Source organism: Apis laboriosa, unplaced genomic scaffold (genome assembly GCF_014066325.1).
Source record: "Apis laboriosa isolate Shangri-la unplaced genomic scaffold, ASM1406632v1 scaffold34_cov151, whole genome shotgun sequence".
NCBI classification, from domain to species: domain Eukaryota; kingdom Metazoa; phylum Arthropoda; class Insecta; order Hymenoptera; family Apidae; genus Apis; species Apis laboriosa.
In genome coordinates, this window is record NW_025222928.1 from 7,992,864 (window position 1) to 8,015,024 (window position 22,161).

At 36.3% G+C, this 22,161-nt stretch overlaps 1 protein-coding gene across 3 annotated transcripts in view; it reads left to right on the forward strand.

The window, feature by feature from the left end:
* LOC122714787 (acetylcholine receptor subunit alpha-like) overlaps window positions 1–22,161 on the forward strand; it is a 79,593-nt gene that overhangs the window by 8,035 nt on the left and 49,397 nt on the right. The window contains exons 1-2 of one of the 3 annotated variants that reach the window (XM_043936453.1): window positions 10,492–10,977; window positions 11,123–11,175. The exons of 1 other annotated variant lie outside the window; for it this stretch is intronic. The gene's annotated coding sequence lies outside the window, so the exon portion shown is untranslated. Of the gene's footprint in view, window positions 1–10,491; window positions 10,978–11,122; window positions 11,176–22,161 lie in introns of those variants that run through there. One more of the 3 variants, XM_043936451.1, reaches the window with a different exon arrangement.

Here is a 22,161-nt window from a genome sequence, read left to right on the forward strand (position 1 = left end):
TGTGTTTTTAAAATTTTTCTCTTTCTCTTTTCTCGCGCTCGAATACGTAGAATTCAGACATTTGAAGGGGTTAATCCCGTCATTGGCCGGGATAATTTAGTTCCGAGCAAACTGGAGGCGAGGAAGAAATTCAACCAGTGACAATGGACACCTCAAAAGCGTGGCTTTGAGGGAGAATAAGAGAGAAAGAGAGAGAGAGAGAGAGGGAGCCGCATTAGTCGAGCTCAAAGCTTTCGGGAGAAAGTCTGGCGCAGCCTCTTGTCTCTCTTGTCAACTCTTGTCTGCCGTTTATCTGCTACAAGTGTTCCGAATACACAGAGGGGGTGACGTAAAAGCACGACGAGGCAACTCGCGAGTGTGAACAGCTGAAACGGTATTTCTCTCTTCGTTCCCCCACCTTGGAATTTTCGTCTATTCCCTCTGTAATGGTAATTCGATTGACGTTATGACGCTTGTAAATGGTTTAAATGCAAGAGAAATAGAGAATTACTCGTATTTTTCCTTCCACGTTTATCCTTTAATTTACGATATTTTCAACATCGCTTATATATGTATTAGATGTGCAAATAAGTTCCTTCCTCTTTATTTTTACGATCGTAACTTCTCACCGAATTCGAATTACTTTACCGTTCGTGGCGCCATCTGAAAGAGCGTTCTTTTGTTTTCAAGAAGAGTCGCGACGAGCGCTCTAAGAGTTTCCAGTCCTACGCAATAATTTCGAGCGAAATGGCGTGCGAGAAGCGTTGTTCCCGTCATTGCTTACTTTTTGCGATTCAGGAGATCGGCTATCGAAGCTATTGAAATGGTTTGTGCATGGCACTGGGACAGAACCTTGTATCTTACAGAACATGTGAAAAGTAGTACCAAAGATTTAAAGCCGGAAATTTTAATTTGGAAAACGATTATCGTTCAGGTGCATCGAGAAAGTTCGACGACGGTGAGTTGGAGAAATCGTTCGATGAAAATTCGATCCAGACGCGAGAAGAATCGACAGAAAGATTGGGAGTTACGATTGGGTAATCTTGTACCTGATTTATATAATAAAATCTTGAATTTGGAAAAAAAAGGTGAAAGAATTTATTTGCACACCTAATACTTTAACCTTTTTAGGATAAGTAGCACCGCATTGGTCTATTTCTAAATCCTCGATACAGGATCCGATTATTCCATTCGAGATAATATTCTCTACACCCTGTCCAAGTCGAATCTGCATAAATCTGATTGAGGACAGTTCGCAAGAAGGAGCGCGAGCAAGAGTTTCGTGGCTTAAGTCGAACTGGGAAGGGAGGGGATACGCAAGGCGGATGAATTGCAATATTCACTCGAGGGGAAAGAGGATCTACTCGAGAGGTATCGAGATACTCGAGGACTCGAACAACATTTTACAAGTTTAATGGCGAGAAATTAGATTCTGGGGAAGTTGAGGCTAACTTTTTTAACGTTTTCCCCAACTTTTTCCCCCCTTTTTCCGTTCTCCTTAACTCCTCCTCTTTCTCCTCCTTTTTTTTCCCTTCTTCCTCTTCTCTCGCCTTCTATTGCCTTCTGTCTCCTTTGTTTTGCCTCCCTCTCGCCTGCGTCCACAGCTTTTGTGCCCGTGCTCGAAGAAGAAGTGTGGCAAGTTTCGGTGAAACGAGCCGACAAGAATAATTGCGAGGGCCTGGGCGGCCTCGCGCCCCAAGACCCGGGAATTCTCTTCAGTTTCATTCTGAATTCTGAGCTCTGAGCATATCTCATGACCACGACACGAAAGCCGAGTTGCAACAGTTTAATTAAATTATGGTACAATTTCTTTCCTCTCGTTGTGCCCCGTTTCCGTTTTTCGTTTCTCGTTGACCGTTGTAACTTATTTTATAACGAGTTAAAACACGAAGTTTTGCCCTTTCGTCCCTTTGCGCTTGAGGGACAAGCCGAGCGTTTTCTCCCCCTTAAAAATTCTTTTCCTTCCGCTTCGATTTGTTTTTTTTTTTTTCGAATACTTCTGTAATCGAATCTCGAGAATTTTTTTTTTTTTTTTTTCTTTCGCTTCGTTTCTCGAAACGTTCGAAAATCTTTATTCCACTTTTCCTCGTGTCACGCGCTGTTATCGGCTGAGAACAATTTTTCACAATAACAATTTTATTAACAAATTATTTCTTCGATTAGAAAGTTTTGTTAAAATCTGTTTTTATTCCGTTTCATTTTCGTCGATATTTGTTTATTGTCCATTGGCCAATAATCGCGTGTGCGACGAGAATGAAAAAAAATTCTTTCTCTTCAATTTAGGCTGAAATTAGGAGTAATGTAAGTTGGAAGTTAATCTTTAGTGTTAATCGACTCTTTTTGGCGAACGCAAATATAAAAATATCGCACAGTAGAGTAAGTAATGTTTAGACAGACGCGTGGCCTTCTATTCCAGTATGGATTCAGTAGTTTGAAGCGATTGTGGTCAGGCATCATCTATAGCGCGACAACCAGTAATCGGAGACTACTGATTTGTGGTCACCCGTTAATCCTATGAAATTTAGTTATATTTATTTTATACGTATTTTAATGGTATATTAAATTACACATTTACGCTTGGCTTATTAATCCTCTACAAAATTCATATATTTAACACGCGATTCGAATTTCACACGCGACGAGGCTGTTTTCCATCAATTTTCCATTAATTTTCGAAAATCAATTATCGCGATGCAAATAACACTTGAAACGGTAATACTCGGTGTAAACAAGAAAAATCCAATGAAATTCAATAAAATAATTTTCATCCATCGAATTACTTTTTATTCTTTGTATTCAAACAATATTTTCCTTTTTAAAATTACGTTATTTTTCGATCCCTTGTATTTCCTCCTTAAATCAAAAAAAAAAAAAAACATACTAGACGAAAGTTTTACTTTTAGACGGAATAACCATCGTTACCGCGATCAAATTTCAATTTTCCGCGCAACCGACGCGCACGATCCATGCATAAAACATCGAAATCCCTTTCCCGAGAGGCCGTCCCCTTCTTAAACATCATTGCCAACTTCCAAGCTTGTCGGGACGCTGGGAACGCTCAAAGGCTTAAACCGCGACGTTTTCGAGCGGTGGATTCTCTCTTCGAGTTTACTGAAACTATAGAGGCGGATGGAGCGAACTAGGGTCGAGGACAGGTAGCGCGAAGAGGTGGCGTCGAGAGAGAGAGAGAGACAGAGAGTCGTGGGGACTTTCTGTACGCCCGCTTTCCCTTCCGCTATTAATTGGCCGCGACGCGTTCTCCTTTCCGCGGAAAACGCGTCCAAGGCGAGTGACGACGCCTCGTTGACTTTCTCTTCCCCGCGGCCTTAAAGCCGGGGAGAGTCGTGCTTTTCCCCTCGTGTCGCATCAACAAGTTTGGTTAATTATGAGGCGACTGCCGCCGCGACGAGAGGAGAGAGAGAGAGAGAGAGAGAGAGAGAAAAGGGGTGAAGGAAAGAAGTAGGAGCGCGTTTGTTGACTCTTGAACGGCTAGACGTTTTAACGGCCAGACGTTTTGATATTTTTCGAAAAGGAACAGTTTGTGGTTGACGAATGATATCGAAGTTAGAAACATTAATTTTTTTCCGATCCTTATTTTGTATTCCAAGTTTTCGTTTAATAATTACATGTTGTGTTTCATCTATTTTTAACAACTTGATATTTTTCGAAGAGAAACGGATCGTATTACGAAAATAGAGAAAGTGCACGAAAAAAAAAAATTTCTTGACGAATGATATCGGAGTTAGAAAGATTAATTTTTTTTCCGATCCTTACCCATTATTCCAAAAGTTTTCGTGGTAATAACCTTTCATCCTCTTTTAACGACTTCTCTCATCGTAGATGCGTCACGTGTCCTTAACAGGGATTGTAAAGGGATCCGTGGGCGGGCAAAAGTGAGACTTGGTATTATAATTAGTTTCGAAAATGGAATGAAATGTTGTCGAAAAACGAAGAGGAGATTCGAAGCGAGAGATATTTTTGCACGATTGTGAAAGTAAACATTTCACGCTCAAAAATTTCAACCCAACGTTTCGATGTTTCCAGCTCGCCGATTAATTCCGTTCCAATCGTTTACAGTTTTAATTGCGAATTGGGAATTGTAAAGGGGTAATTTTTTTTCTTTTTTTTTTTCTATTCCGACAAAAACAGATGGTTTGCTCGTTGGCTCCGCGTTCGAGCGAATCGTTTCCCCGACTGCGCGCTTGTTTCGTGAAACGCTCTAGTTAGTTTCACTCTTGGGAGAGTGGAAATTCGAAACGACAGTTCGGATAGGAGTTTTCACCATGCAAAGTATCGAATATTTTATTAGACCGGTCGAGAGTGTCGCGTTTCCTCCGCATATTTTACACCAGCCCGCCTAATGTATACTCTCCTCTTCCAAGGAGAAACTTTATCGATCGGGACTGAATGGTTGTGAAACACATGTAGCATTGTGTTCGATTTCTTATTCGATAAAGATTCTCGAGAGTGCAATCACACTCGTTGGTAAAACTCCTTCTAAAGGAGAATGTAACGAATAGAAATTTAAATTCCAACTAATGTACTGTTCATTGGTGGAAACGTCTATTTTAGATAAATCCAAAACGACGATCCCTATCTAAACCTCGATGCATTAGCGCATAGGGATAGAATTTTAACGTATCGATATGATATAAAATATATAAGCTAATTACGATTTGTAACAATAATTTAATTTATAAATATAATTTTGTACACACTATAGATAGTTTCGAAAATATTTCAGTTTCCAGTCTTGGATGATTATTCTAACGTAAATTTATAAAAATAAAAATAATTTTTACAATACAGCTCTTCCATTACTAAACTTGTGGTGTCAGGATGATGTCAACAAAGCGTTTGAAGGACTTTTCTTGCCGTCCTGCGAGACTTTTTTTCAGCAGTGAATAATATTGTTCACTGAAGTGGAAAGAAGACTCACAGAAGGAACGCGGATCTGATTGGTTAATGTAAAAGGAAACGCCTACTTCCACACACATTTTGTTTCTACCGTGGTATTTGTCACATATACTCCATATATATATAATCCAAAATAACGATCTGTATCTAAATCTCGTGCATAACGTATAATCCAGAATATTTTAATGTCGATATAATCGATATAATCGATAATGTCGATAATCGATATAATATAAAATGCGTAAGCTAATTATGATTAGTAACTATAGATAGTTTCAAAAATATTTCAGTCTTGTAATATAATTATCTTAATATGTAACTTCATGAAAATGAAATTAATTTTTATGATTTTTGAATATTCAAATTGTAGCTCTTTTACTAACTAATGTAAGCTTGTGATGTCAGGATGATGTCAACAAAGCGTTTGAAGGACTTTTCTTACCGTCCTGTGAGACTTTTTTTCAGTAGTGAATAATATTGTTCACTGAGGTGGAAAGAAGACTCGTGGAAGAAACGCGGATCTGATTGGTTAATGTGAAAGGAAACGCCTACTTCCACACGCATTTTGTTTCTACCGTGGTATTTGTCATATATACTCCATATATATATAATCCAAACAACAATCTGTATCTAAACCTCGTGCATAACGTAGAATCCAGAATATTATTTTAATGTATCGATATAATATAAAATGTGTAGGCTAATTATGATTTGTAACTATAGATAGTTTCAAAAATATTTTTCAGTCTTGTATAATTATCTTAATACATAACTTCATAAAAATGAAATTAATTTTTATGATTTTTAAATATTCAAATTCTAGCTTTTTCACTAACTAATAATGTAAGCTTGTGGTGTCAGGATTGTCAACAAAGCATTTGAAGGACTTCTCTTGCCGTCCTGCGAGACTTTTTTTCAACAGTGAATAATATTGTTCACTGTGGTGGAAAGAAGTCTCGTGGAAAAAACGCTGTTTTGATTGGTTAATGTAAAACGTAGTTAAGATAATAATTGTACGTATACGAATAAAATGAAAATCTAACATACCTAGATAGCTTCGAAAATATTTTAGCTTCCAGTTTTGGATGATTATCTTAATACATAATTTCATGAAAATGAAAATAATTTTTACGATTTTGAATATTCAAATTATAGTTCTTCCACTGCTATGTCAGGATTGTTAACAAAGTGTCTGAAGTGGAGAAAGACAATCCTAGGAAAGAACCCTAAAAAGAACCCTTTTTGCTCCTACCATTTCGTGAGATTTCTTTCCACCAATGAACAGTACTTTGTATTTTACTCGTCTCGTCTGCTTTTAACAGTTTCATTTGTTGGAAATTAAATTTTCATTTTTCTTTCTTTTTGAAATATCGTGTTCGATCGTTAATCTCGGTTGAATTAAAATGTTTTTTAAATATCCATGTGCTTTAAAACATACAAAGTTATCTTCAAAGAAAAAAAAATAAATAAATGAATAAAAATGGAGAAAACAATGTATTCCTGTATCTTTTTCCTTGGATGGTAATGCTTAATTTTTATTTACTCGAGTTCAATAATGTCAGCTCGATTCTCGAAGTGCAAAGTGTTAGATATTTTTAGTTGCTTGAAAATGTTTCGTACACACATACTTACGTTCTATTTGATGTTCTCGTGGTGGGATCTTTTTCTCTTGGTAAACGGGAACGATTTAATTTCAACGAAAGAAATTCTCTTCTTTCTTGCTTTATATTGCATTCTCCTTCATTTTTAAATCGAATCTTCGTAATTTATTTTCTCTACCTCTTTCAAATTTTACTACATTTCGCGTTTCTCTTTGAAGAATATTAAGTCTGTCATCCTCTTGAAATATATTCGAAGGATTGAACAATCCTTAAATTATATTTTCTCTGAAGATGATGATTTACGTAATTTAAGAATCTCTTTATTATTTATGCTTTCTTGAAAAGTGACTTGAAAAATCAATTGATCGAGTAATTATTTAACGGTGACTCGATTCTTGGATTAAAGAAATTTTTAAATTATCCAACTTTCAGATTGAGAATATAACTTACATTAATTGGCTGCTGAATCTTTTGTTTATCCTGACAATATTAAACGTTGCTCTATGTTCTTATTTCTATTCTTATCAATATTTTCAGATTTGTGTTTACAAGATACACGATACTTCCAACTTTCATGTATCAAAGATAAAGAAAAACTGATTTCTATCTTCGTGAAAAACGTTTTAAAAACGTTCGCGGAAGGTTTATCGCAACAATCACAGATTTATCGCGAACCAGTGACCAGATAAATTTCCATCTCGAATTTATCGCGATATCGCAATAGTAAATTTTGCGGGAATATTTGAAAATATTACATTTCGAAATTTGATTTAAAATCGATCTTTCAAACTTTGGATTGTGAATTTCAAAAGAAGAGAAAGAGCTTTTTCGAATATTTCGAAATTCGACTCGAGATCTTTCAAACTTTAGATTTTAAATTCGAAAATAAAAGGAAGAGGAGAAATTTTAAAAAATGATGGGAATGTTCGAAAATATTATATTTCGAAATTCGATTTAAATTCAAATTCTCTGAATTTGGTTCTGAATTTAAAAGTGCGGAAAAGAAAGAATATTTTTTCGAACAAAATCGATTCAAAATTCGATTTGAAATCGATCTTCCAAATTCTGAATTTTAAATTCGAAACTACGGAAAAGAAGAAAAGAAATGGCGGGAATTTCGAAACGTTCGAAGATATTACATCGATTCGAACTTCCAAAATCTGGATTCTCTTTTTAAATTCGGAAAATGCGGAAAAGGAGAGACTTAAAAAAAAGGAAGTCACGGGAATTTCGAAGATGTTACATGTTTGAAAATTAGCTCGAGATGGAAAATCTTTCGAAAATGTGGAAGAAAAAAGGGAGCGAAAGGTGGAAGTTTGAGGGAAAATTCGAGTATTGTATCGATCCAATTGGACAAATTTGACCCGAAATAACGTTGCCTTAGAGATTAAGGAGAGAAGATTCAAAGCGTATTGACCGCCTTCGGCCTCAAAGCGGGCCGAGGATCTCGAATTATTGGAGCAGACTTTTTGCACAGTCTTTTTGCATCGTCTTTGCCGAATGTGTGAAAGAGGTGGAGAATCCCATTATGGGATTGTACAAGAAGAGTTGAAAAGAAAAAGTAAAAAAAAAAAAAAAAAGATCACATAAAATTCTAATGAACAATTCTAGCGAACAAAAATTTGTCTTTGATCTTCTCGATTGAGCGTGAAAAAAGTTAATGTCTCCGTTTAATCAGTTCTTGATAATTTTTTTCTCTTATATTTTCATTCTATCATTCTACCATAAGAGATCGATATTTAATGCAACGAATTTTAAAATTGATCGTGTTTTCGAATATTGCTTTTCCTTTTTAATTTTTGGGAAGATTATCCCAACTGCATCTTTTTATTTTAATTGGGCGGACTATATATTTCCAGAGCGTCTTTTTTTCCCCTTCTTTTTTTTTATGTTTTTTAATTCGAAGAATATCCTTTTTTTTTTTTACCCGTTTTACGTTATTTTAATTGGATGGAGAGTTTTTTTTATGAGCTTTCTTTTAATTGAAAGAATCTTTTTTCGGGTGTTTTTTTTAAACAGCTATTTTACATGCTTTCATAAATGCCGAAGGAATGGGGAAGTTATTAAAAATATTTGGAAAATGTAAAAAAAAAAAAAAAAGGGGGAAAGAATTCTTCCTAAGTCGAAAAGTTGAAAAAGTCGTATTCTATGCACGCAAAAACGAAACGAAATTTCAATCCTGTGCGTTAAAATTCACGCAAAATCCGCCATTCTTTTTTGTATATATCCTGTATTCGAAAGACTACAGTAAAAACTTTCGATAAAAAAATTTTTTAAAAGTGATAAGTATTAAAAATATTTGGAAGAAAAGGGAAAGAATCGTAAATTGAAAAACTTCTTCGTAAATTGAAAAAATCGAAAAAAAAAAAAATACTATTCTTCGCACACGAAATGAAATGGAATAGAATTTCAATCCTGTGAGTTAAAATTTACCCAAAATTCAAAAAAATTGAATTTTTCGGTACGCTGTTCTTTTTTTTTTTTTTTTTTACACATCCAAATCCCTATTCGAGTATTTGATAAAAAATTTCGTAAGTTTTTTAAAAATCGTAAGTATTAAAAATATTTGGAAGAAAGGAGGAACAATCAATTCTTTCTGAATAGAAAAACTAATATTCTTCGCATACGAAATGAAACGAAATGCCTTTTTTTTTTACACATTCGAATTCCTTTATTCGAGTGTCTAGTAGTATCTGATAAAAGTTTTTTGGCATTAGTGAAAATATTTGGGAGAAAAAAGAGAGAAGAAACGATTCTTCCAGTCGAAAAAATCGTACACAAAACGAAATGAAATAGAATTTCAACTCTATAATATTAAAATGTACCCAAAATTCTCGCCACCCTTTTTTTATCCGAATTTCTGACATCTAATAAAGAATATATTCGTAAAAGTTCTTTAAAAGTGATAAAAATTTATTAATTAAAAATATTAAAAATATTTGACAGGAAAAAGGGAAGAACCGATTCTAAATTGATTAAACTCGAAAAATAATAATATTCTTCGTATACGAAATGAAATGAAACGCCCGCCATCTTTTTTTTTTTTTTACACGTTTTCTGAATCCTGGCATCTGGTATATAAAGAATATCATTCTAGGCTCTTCCTAAAAGTACATTTTCGAGGGAGAGATGTAAAAGAAAATGAAAAATATCGATCGGCGGCGGTCGAGATCTACGCGTTATCCGAGCAACGCAGTCGAGTAGTCGTGGCGCGCGACGTATTAGGGCGAGCAGAGACGCGAGTATATGTTCTTGAATATAAAGTCGTCGGCTCGTGCACAGTAGTCGGTTCGATTCGATTCTCTTTCCCCCTCCCGTTCTCTTCGTTCATTCGTGATAATAATAATAAATATAAGACCTCGGTCTCCTCGGTCGATCGAGGACGAATGATGTGTCTGTCGGTATCTGTCGGATTCGAAGCGCGCTTACGAAGTCACTTGGAATTTACAATTCTTTTCCCCTTCCTATTGTATGGAATGCGGAGATAACGAGAAACGACAGAAACGATGGAGAGAAAGAAGGGGAAAGGGAGGGAGAGGGGGGGAGGAAGAGGAAGAGGGAGAGGGAGAGGGAGAGAGAAAGAGCGATTGGTGATAGTTGGTCGTTATCCATAAAAACAATTCTGATTGATTTTGAAAAATATTTAATACAAAAATTTCCATATTTTTTTCTCTCTCTCTTTTTTTTCTGCTGGATAAATATCGGATAGTTAGGCGAGAGGAATGACACTCACGTATCTGGATATATTATTAGAGTATCGAGTGAGCGTGCAAACAAGCGAGACGCGTTCGATATCTCGTTTCATTTTTAATCACTTCCGCCTATGCACACGCGGCACGAAATCATTCGAAAGATAAATGAATTTTTCGGTACGGCAAATTCGATTATATACACGACCTCGTGAAACGATATCTTGGTGAAATATTGATCTGTCCGGATGGAAAGGAATGATTCTGTTTATCTAGAATTATTTCCGCGCGGGATATTAATTCTCGATCCGGTCGATTCTATTCCATCCTATGCTATGTCGAGGAAAATATTGAAACAAATACGTCCCGATGACATTAAAGAGTAACAGGTGCCGTCGAGATCATTTCGAAAACATTTTGTTTAAACGTTCGCTTCCCTCGACGAATTTTTCAAATTGGAATGTCGTTTAAATTCAGCATCTGGTTTCTTCGATGGAATAATAATGGTGGCAAAACCGGGCAAGAATCGCGCGGTTGATTTATCGTATTGTGGACGATGGGGGAAACGAAGATCGTAAAAGCAACGATGTCTATACTGTGTTACGAACGCAATTTCACTGATCATTAACTCTTCGTTCCTTTTGGTCGAGGCATTCGTTCGTTGTACATCGATTTATTAAACGTGAAATGTAGTTGGAGCAAACTTTATCTTATCTCTCGGTTAATCTTATCTCGTCGTTATGAATTTACACGTCTTATACGCCTGATCTCGAGATCGAAAGTGGCCGAAAGTGAGTTGCCAAAGAGAAGGTTTTATTTTATTTTATTTTTTTTTTTTTTTTTTTTTTTTTTTTTTACAAAACTTGGTAAAGTTTAGATTTCTCGTATTAAGCGGTGCTTCTCATCTCCATAAATTTTGTTACTCTTGTGTTATAGGTAACCGTCCAATAGCGGTGCTCCCAGGCGTTTACACGTCAACCCAGCCTACGGTAAGAAAGTCAGTTTTTCGCGATATAGAGGATTCCTTTTTATGCGTGGGGCATAATCGTAAAGCTTGTCTACCGGTAATAAAAGTGACTCGGTGCACGTCGAGTTATTTTAACCGTCGGACGAATACATGTATTTATGATTGGATAAGATTAAAAATTTCTTACCATGGGTAATTCTTAAATCAAGAACGATAATTTAGAGTTTTATTAACAAGAACTAATTTGCGATTTAATTTCTTAATTTCTTAATTTAAACGGTACGTTAAATGTTTTAATAGTAATATAGCAACTAATATATCAAGTATAAGAATTAATACATCGCTCTAAAAATATTCGATTAAATTCGTGTAAATAATTGATTTTACTTCGTCCCAAGTATAATATAGATCCATCGTTTTAAAAATATTTCTACCAAATTCATCTCGATACATAACGAAATCGTTGTTAATCGAGCACGAGAGAAAAAGAATCTGTCTCAATTGTTATAAACATTAAATCCATTGCTTTAAAAATATTCGAGAAATCAATCGATTCGAATTCTTACAATTGATTTTTACAATTCGGCTTAAAAATAATCGATCAAATTTATTATAAATTCATCCCGATACGTTTAATAATCTTTGCTAATCGAAAGAGAAAGAGAGAGAAAAAAAAAAGAAACAATGGAGGAATCGGTCTTCTAAACGACCACCTCGTTTATCTGACTCAATCAACCTATCCGACTAAGAGTGAATGCTCGACAACGAAGGGAAGGAAATTGGCCGAACAAAATTGTAGACGCCTCTGTTACGAGCGAACGATTTTCAGCCAATGAATTAAGAATTATACTTTCAAAGTAGCATCGTTGCCTCGAATCTAAAAAAAAAAAAAAATAAAAAACTTCTCCTTTTTTCGATTTTTCGGCGGCACGCAAGATCCATCTTTCCGACACCTTTCTTCTTTACGATGGATTCTCTTTGACCATATGTGTGTGTATGTGTATGTGCGTGTAGAGGGTTGTTCCACTTCCGTTGAGGAGGAAAGATGCTCTCACAAAACTGAGACTCTCTCTTTTACCAAGAGTCAGAAAATATGGTTTTTTTTTTTTTTTTCTTTTTTTTTGGTAGACGGCACGTGTGAATAAATTAGTAGAAGTTTCTAAGCGGTGCCTTTTGATCGGTCGGTCGTATATTCAAAATGTGCTCCTTCTCCATAAATTTTTTTAATTATTATATATATATATATATCAATTATTATACAATTTTTTAATTATTATATTTATTATTACATATAATAATATATTATTATATATTCAAATTAAATTAATCAAAAATCACAAAATCTTTTCAAAATTCATTTTCCCTTTCGCGAAATTTCTACCATCGCTTCTATTACTAAAGCACGGTATATACTCTGTATATAAACTGTACATGTTTCTACAACGAAATATATATATTTATATTGCGAAACGTGACTTTTCCTCGTACCACGAAGACCGTGGATTTTTACTGATCTTAACATTATCTTAACCTTAACCATTCTTAAATTGTTTGTCGTCAAAAACTTTTCGATATACAAATAAACAATTCGTGATAGAAATTTGTAATTTACAGGGGAAAAGATATCGTCCCCTTATTTCCAAGATTCGACATCGAGCGGGTGAGCGTTGCACCACGTGCATGCGTGCCGTGAGAGGGGGGGGGGAGGAAGTAAGCAAACAAGCGTGGTTCGACATCGATTACCACTTTACGCAGGGACTGGGCTACATGGACGATGCTTATTCGCTTGGTACACACGCTTTGGTTGAACAAAACGTTAGATAGGATCCGCGGGAAAGTGGATTGGTCAACACGGAAGCAGCGCCTCTTTGTTTTTTTCGAAGTCGATCGTCGTAGAAATTAACGTATTCCGGTATAAAATAAATAATAAATAAAATTTATTCGAAAATAAATAAAATTTGATCGAAAGCCTTTTGCTTATATCGTTAAATTATTAAAACTATTAATAATGGAATACGGAACGCTGACACCATCTTCTTTCCGTTAAAAAAAAAAAAAAAAAAGAAGAAGAAGAAGAAGGAAATAGAGAAGAGGAAAATATTTTTCAACGCCCACACAGGCGAATTCCATCCAACGTTTTTTAATCCACGAAAACCCACGAAGCCCGTTACAAGTATTAAGTAGGAAGCATCCTTGATAAACTTTTATCCTCTCATTTGAATTTCCATTTAAAAAAGTTTATCCGCTCCTTCCCCGTTTAAATATAACGTAAATACAACGAGAGGTACAACGAGGGTAATTCGATTATCTCGAGCAAGTCAAAAAAAAAAAAAAAAAACTAAAAAGAAACGTACACGTTAATTACGTATACAATTGATGCACACTTTCCATTTTGTTTAAAACAGTCAGCGGTGGCAGCCGAGCGACGTTGAATGAACGGTCAGGATTGCATTAATTGATAGAACGAGTTTGATATTCGATCCCCGTTTGGGGAACGAAGCGTACGATACAACGCTATGCACTTGCATTATTAATCGGGGAGACGAGGATGGGAAGGGACGAGATCCCCCCTCCCCTCCCCTCGTTGGAAATAATTATCCACGGGCGACCGTGTCGAAATGGACAAACGGTTGATCGAGCATAGGAAACTCTCGAGCGGAGTCGCTCGTTTAATTGGAGATCGCGTATTAATTACGCGATCCAAGCTATCTTCGTATTTCCGGACTTTAACGGTGTCTAAAGAATTGAAAATTGGCATGGAAAATCACCTCTTAAATTTCCTTTCGAAAATTTTTCGTCTGAATCTGCTCCCTATATTATTCTTATTTCTCCTCCCTTCGTGGCGTGGACGTGTTTCAGAGAACGTTTTGAACGTTGCTCGATATTAACCGTCCGTTCATCCATCCAAAGAAAGGATTACAGGAGGAGTTGGCATGGTTGCCGCTTCGGGTAGACGAAGAAGGGAGGGTTAGGTTAGGTTAGATTTTGGTAGAGGTTACGGATTCTTCTCTTCTACGGCAGGGTAGGGTAGGAAGGAATCGACGTTCCACAAAATAGTTGCACAAGGTGGCCCTGCACAACGGCCTATTTTCCGTATTTTCACTCTCGTCCTCGTCCCGCGTGCAGCTTTTGTTGCTCCCTTTTCATCGCCCCGGCCGTGGATTCAGGTCAGCTCCGGTCGTTGCTTTTACACCGACGACCCTCCACCTCCATCGGTCCACCTCCCACACACGCGTATTATTTAGGAATATAGTATATATATGTATATATATATAGAGAGAGAGAGAGAGAAAGAGAGAGAGATACAGTAATGCAGTGCATATATATATAGGTGATATACAGACAGAAGCACGAATCATCAGGGCGCACGTTGCTCGATTCGAGACGGCGTACCAGTCCGTGAAAATTGCCGGAAACGTGCTACTTCGTTGAGAATAATTGCCACCGACTCCCCCCTGTCCATCGATGAAAGATCGATTCTCTGTTTTTTTTCTCTCCTATCTCGATACTTCTTTTTTTCCACTTCGTGAATGGAAAAATAAACCGCGTCTCGATTGCCTCTCCCCACGATTTCATCGTGTACGGGGTATGGATGATGGCGGAGGGAAAGATGAGTTGAGAAAGAAATATCGTTCTCCTGCTCGAATAATATTATTTAAATATTATAATATTTAAAGAATTTCTCGTCGAATTTTCATTTTCTCGATTCGATTTTCGAGCCCGATGGAAAAGATCAATAAAAGAGAAGGGAAAGGGAAAGGCATTCTTTCGAAGGTATTAGAGGGTTGGGAAAAATTTAATGAAACTTAATGAGAGGGTGTTAAAGGATATAAGTTCGATCTTAGCTGAATCCGTTCTCTGCAAGGATGCCAAGGATTTTGAGCGGATAATAATTCTGTCCACTCGATCGTGCATTCTCGAACGCGCAGTAATTTGGTTGACAAAACTTTTTCTCTTTCTCTCGATGTATTTTACTCGTAATTTGATCATTTTCAAAAATTTTTACGCGTCTTCAGTCTCAAAAAGTAGAATTCTATCTATTATATTATATATAAAGAAATAGAATTGAACTTATCTCCTCGCGACTCGTAAAAATCGTTATCTATATCCAAGTTTTCGAACGCGCAATACCAACGAAAGAAGAGAAATTAGACAAACGAGAATAACTCGTATATTTCTCGTCTCCTTCATATCTAATCTATAATAATTTTGTTGACAAAACTTTCCTCTCTTTTTTTCTTTTTCCTTCGAGGCTTTACTTCGATCGTTTGCAAAAATTTTCACGCGTCCTCAAGAATTCTATCGTGAAAAGAATAGAATCCAACTTATTTTCTCGCATTACAAGAACGTTATTCGACTCGTAAAAATCGTTATCTATATCTAAGATCTCTTAATGTTCTCGAACGCGCAATAATTTCTTTCTCTCGATATCTTTACTCGTGGTTTGCTCGATCGTTCGAAAATTTTCATGCGTCTTCATCTCGAAATGTAGAATTCTATCGCGAAAGGAATAGAATTAAATTTATCTCCTCGCGACTCGTAAAAATCATTATCTATATCTAAGTTCTCGACCGCGCTACCAACGAAAGAAGAGAAATTAGACAAACGAGAATAACTCGTATATTCTTCGTCTCCTTCGTATCTAATCTATAATAATTTCGTTGACAAAACTTTCCTCTCTTTTTTTCTCTTTCTTTCGAGATTTTGCTTCTACCGTTTCCAAAAATTTTCACGCGTCTTCTCTCGTGAAAAATTCTATCGCGAAAGAAATAGAATCTTTATCTTCTCGCGTTACGAGAACGTTATTCGACTCGTAAAAATCATTATCTATATCTAAGATCTCTCAATATTCTCGAACGCGCAGTAATTTCTTTCTCTCGACATCTTTACTCGTGGCTTGCTTCGATCGTTTTCGAAAATTTTCATGCGTCCTCGAGAATTGTACTGTGAAAGGAATTGGAATCGAACTTATCTTCTCACATTACGAGAACGTTATTCGACTCGTGAAAATCCTTACCTATATCTAATATACAATTCTATGCACTCGGTCGTGCATTCTCGAACGCAGTAGCAACGAAAAAAGAGAAATTAGGCAAACGAGAATAAAATCATACACTCCTCGTTTCCTTCGTATCTGATCCAATTTCATTATACAATAATTTTCCTTATTTTTTTCTCTCTTTCTTTCGACGCCTTTACTCGAGGCTTTATTTCCATCATTTCCGAAAATTTTCACGCGTCTTCAAGAATTGTATCGCGGAAGGAATTGAAATCGAACTTATCTTCTCGAATTGTTATTCGACCCGTGAAAAATCGTTATCTAACCGGATTGGGGAGGATAACATCCCGTTTATCCCGACTCTATTGCACGATTTAAATCTTGCTTTTCGGAACGATATTATCGTGATTATTTAATATATCACGGTTGGTAATAATCAATTGTTACATCGTTGATGCGTGTGCAACATAATCAAGCGTCGATGATCGATCATCGCATTCGATCGTTTTTGATTCTCGTGCATTGAAACGATTTCACTGACGAATATTGCCTCTCGTTTTAAATTTATCGCGTTACGATAAAAGAGCGGGAACGCGTTATCGCGCGTGGTTTTGAAACGATCGAATTTTATTGGTGAGAGAATCCCCGATGGTGGAGGAAATAAGAAATGAGAGGAAATTGAACGAAACAAACAATTTTCCATTTTTAAAAATTAACTCGATTTCTTCCGCCGGTAATTGAACTCACCACGCGCGTGCGATTTGTAAAATTTTTATTTTACAAATTTAATGTAAAATAATCCAATCAAACTCCAATGGAAGCTCTTTGCTCGTTTATCTTCTCTTCTCTTCGTCAAAACACCACTGTTTCCCTTAAAAGCAACATTCCATCCATTTGTTCTCAAAACATTCTTCGTTTCGCAAGCAAACGAAACCGATGACGAAAATTCTCTTCAATTTCCTCTAAAAGAAAAAAGGAAAAATACGTCTCATCATCATCATCTCATCATTATTTTCCATCTCCTTTCTCCACGATTGTGATTCGTTCGAACGAAAGGAAAAGTCGAAGAACGAAGGAATAAGATAGAAAATCGTTCGAATCGAATGGAAAACGGATAATCGGAGGGGGGAGAGGAAGAGTGGGATGAAGTTTCACGAACTTCAGGAGGGAAGGGTTGGCTCTTTGGGGGATTTCGCTTCCTGCTTCCGGCCGAAAGAATTGATCGCTTGTCAGTCGCAGTGCTCGTCCTCCTCCCCACCCCGATCCTATTTTTTCGCGGCTCGTGGGAATAATTGGGCGGAGCTCGGTCCAGCCGCGCCGATTTCGTTCGAAACTTTGGCTTCGAGCGGACTGGACGTAACGGGTGGAAGTTCGTGGGCGTCCATCAGGAGTCGAGGTTTAAACCTCGGGGCCTGGAAACGGAAATAATTTGGCCGTCGTTCGATCGCGTGCATCAAGGCGCGAATAATTTGGGAAATTATAAGGAGGGGATGATCGATACCTTATGAATGAAATTTGTTCTAGGATGATTGGAGATTCCGTAAATTTTCTGAAACTCTTTCCAACATTATTCGATGAAACGAATTAATGAAAAAAAAAAAAAAGATATCGTTGCATTATCTTATTAGACGCGTAATTTAAAGAAAATAAAAATGGGTGAACCCAAAACAAAAGGATTAATCTTCGCGTTAAGGAGGGTTCGAGAGGGTCATGGTGAATAGATGAGGCGAGGAGAAGACGTTTTCTCATCGTGGAGAGGAATTAATAATATAAAATTTTCTTCTTCAAAAAAAAGAAAAAAAAAGAAATTATTGTATTACGTTAGACGGGTAATTTAAAAAAAAAAAAAAAAAAATGGTAATCCCAAAACAAAGGGATTAACCTCCGCCTTCGTTAAGGGAAGAGGGATCGAGAGAATCATGATGAAACGAAGGGAAGTTTTCTGGAGAGAAATTAATAATATAAAATTTTCTTCTTCAAAAAAAAGAAAAAAAAAAGAAATTATTGTATTACGTTAGACGGGTAATTTAAAGAAAAAAAAAAAAAAAATGGTGATCCCAAAACAAAGGGATTAACCTCCGCCTACATTAAGGGAAGAGGGATCGAGAGGTCATGGTGAATGGATGAGGCGAAGGGAAGACATTTTCTCATCGTGGAGAGGAATTAATAATGTAAAATTTTCTTTTTCAAAAAAAAAAAAAAAAAAAAAAAGAAAAGAAATTGTTGTATTACGTTAGACGGGTACTTTAAAAAAAGAAAAAAAATGTGGTGATCCCAAAACAAAGGGATTAACCTCCGTCTACGTTAAGGGAGGAGGGATCGAGAGGTCATGGTGAATGGATGAGGCGAAGGGAAGACGTTTTCTCATCGGAAGAAGAAGGAATCGTGAGACGATTTGTCGAACAGAGGAATGGTGGAGATTGTGATTTAAAAGTCGAACGAGAGAGAAAAGAGAGATCCTTTTAACGTGAACGAGAAAGAAAGCTATTGGAAATCGTATGAATTTCGGCCGAGGGTTGAGAAAAGGTCATAATTATTTCATGGATGTCCAGAATACGATCGTTTGTTCAGAGGCGATCGCCTTTTTTTGCCGCATTTCCTCTTTTCCAGGAAGGAACGTTCTTTATATTCCCTCCTACGAGCAAACGTGACTCGAGATCTCGCGATAGATAAAAATATCTGCTATAGGAAATATCTCATCTTTTCTTCCGTCTTCTTTGCCAATTGAAAAAGAAAAAGAGAGAAAAAAAAAAAGAAGAAGAAAACGATTTCTCGCGAATTTTACGATTCGACCGAGAGAGCTTATCGGCTTACTTCTCTCTCCGAACTGCGAAAGTTGGGAAAGAAACGAATATTCGCGTTCGATGCTCTTGGGATAGTTTCCTTTTTTGTCCATCCGCGTCGCCTCGTGTCCTTTCCAAGAAACAGCGGGATCGAAATTAGAACAAGGCTGGTTCGAGTTCTCGGTCAACCGACGAGCTAAAATTATCGGCGAGCTATCGACCTGTAACAACAATTATTTCGTTTCCTTTTATCGGAAGCCTCGTAATTGACAAGCGGTAGAGAACTGTCTCTATCTTCCTCTCTCTTTCCTTCCTCCTTGTTGTATTATTAACGTAGGAAACGGCTCATAGTAAGAATATACCGTTTTTCCTTTTAATAAATTTTTAACATAAATTAGTTTTATGAAAGATGCTGTACTATTTTTTTTTTTTTTTTTTTTCCTTTCTCTACACGACTAAGTAATTTTACCAGAGGGCATTCCTTTTAGTTCACGCGTTAGTTCTAGAACCAGTTTCGAGTTAATTCCAGAGTGAGTCTGTGTATACACGAGTGTTAATAGGATGCGTTAATTACGCGATGGACGCTCGAACAACCGTGCGCAATTACGCGGTTAATCCTCTCCTCTACGATCCTTTTTACGACTCTTTGGCTTTTCTCTCTCTCTCTTTTTTTTTTTTTTTCTTTAATATCTTTCTTTAGATATAGGTGGATGTTTCTTCTTTTTATTATGTTTTATCCGTGCGTACACTTGGATGGATACTTTTTGTATATCTTTTTTTCTTTTTCTTTTTTTTATTTATCCTCTTTCCTTTCGCTCATGTTATTTTTTTTTCATATTCTCGAAGCGTTTTCATTTTATACATGCTTTTTATAAGATTCCATCCATCGCATTGTATCTTTTCCTTTATTCAAGAAAGTCTTAGTTTTATTGGATGCATAGTTTTCCAACTTCGCGTTATTACTTTTTCTTTTAGAATTCTTTTCTCCTCTAATTTTTTTATCTCCTTGCTCATTTTTCCCACGCTCTTTCCTTTCTAAGAGAGTATAGAAAGAGAGAGATTTCGGTCGGAACGTGATGCCAGATAGAAAACGAGGTTAGACGAGGTTAGCGATGGCGCGGCCAAGATTATCGGGGTGAACTGATGATAACTAGTAAGACTAGTTTCCCTAATGATCCATGTATCACCTAGACTACCTGCGAAGTAGTCGAAAGTTCATCTCGTTATCAGAGGAACCAGGCGAATTCGCTTCATGGTTGATGATGAGCGGCGTTCCGTGTTCACTTGATAAAAGGCCAAATCCAAACCAGACACGGCTTCCAAAGTATGAAAAACACACTTGCGACTCCGTGTGTTTGAACTCTTGAAGCGATAACCTCCACGAGTAAGTAAGTATGAGAACGTTGCACATGTCCATTTCACTCTCTCGTCGAAAATTATTCACGAAAGTGAATTATAAAATTATCGCGTATTTACGTTTTTTTTTTTCATATGCATTATCTTGAATTAAATGATCCAATTTTTTACTTGAATTTTTATGGAAATCTTCTATGATATAAATAATAAAGAAAAACTTTAATTACATTAAATCAAATTTACTGATTAATCGTACTTGCTTGGAGGAAACTCACTGGCACGAAACTACGGTTTAATCACGTTTTACGTAATTTTATTTTCCTACCATGTTCCTTCTTAAATAAACGGAAACGTTTTTTTTTCAAACGGATGGCACAAAATAAAATAAATTATTAATCAAAATTATATACACAGCTCTCTTCTCAAACATTCTCTCTTCTCGATATAAATATTATTCGTCATCTCTACAAAAGAGAATTGTATTTCTCGTCACCATTCAGCTCCACTTCCCCTTTCGCAAACTGCGATAGATATTAGATGGATACCATCGCGTAACAAAGAAGGAGGGGAAACGTTGTGCCCGTGTGTCGATATCGCGGAGAAAGGCGATCAATTTTATTTTTCCTTGCGGCGTGGAGAGAAGCCTGGCCACGCGGGAACGTTTATCGTCCGAGAGTGTTCGATCGAGTTTTCGAGCATTTCCATTCATCCTCGGGAAGAATCCTCCCGTACAGGGATTGCCTCGAAGCAAACGCTCCAACGGTGTAAACTCAATTTGTTGGCAGAGTTGCACCTTCTGGATTCGAGGCAAACGGCCTTTTAAGCCACTGAGCAAACTGCCATCTCTCCCTTCTTTTTCTCCCCTCTCCTTTTTTCCCCTTCCACTCGAACTGAACCGAACCAGCGCACCAATACAGCTCTGCTTTACTTCTGCCCGTGCTAATTTTTATTCGTCGTCGGATTGGAAAGAACGGGCTAGACTATACAATACAGTTTCTAAAATAATTTAAAATGTTTTTTATTCTTCTTTCAAATACTTTTTAATACTTGATATTTTATTAAGAGAAATTTTTAAATCCTTTTTGTAAATGAATTAAGGAATTGTAGGTAAAAAAAAAGTTAAAGAAAAGTTAAGGCATTCTATACAAAGCTGGTTAAGATAATTTGGATAAAAAATTGTTGTCTTCTATATGATTCATTAAGACTCTTCCATTTTTCTTTTCGACATTGGAACGAAAATATATATATAAAATAAATAAATAAATTATATTAATAATTTTAAATTCTAATTATTTAATATGAATAATAAGTTTATTAATTAAGTTCGTTAAATTATAAATTTAAAATTTAAATTTATAAATTAGGGCAGAAATTTTAACAGTTTGCTCGTTAAAAGATTCGAACTCGTTCATGTAGAGCAGGAATTTTTGTATCACTTTTATAACAATTTCAACAGTTTTATTACACTCTGCGGAATATCCTTTCAAATACCAAGATCCTTCCCTAAATGGATCAAATAAGCGACACCCGAATATACCTTCGTCAATTTCAACCGCGTTATTTTTCACTAAAAACTTCTCAATTCTTCTTTTTTCCCAGATCGAGCGACCTCTTCCGTTTATTCACGAAAGAAACCGAAGCGACGCCATTTATCAAAGAAGCAGCTCTTAATCGAACCGATTTTCAGAAGATGAAATTTTCTCGAAACCCAATCACGTATCCCGTTTATTTATCCTCCCTCCTTTCCTCGACCATTTTCTCCCCGTTAAGATAAAATAAAAAAGAAAGAAAGATCCTTCCATCTTTCTTTCTTTCTCTCTCTTTTTCTTCGCGTAATAAATTTACAAGAATATATAAAATATATATATAT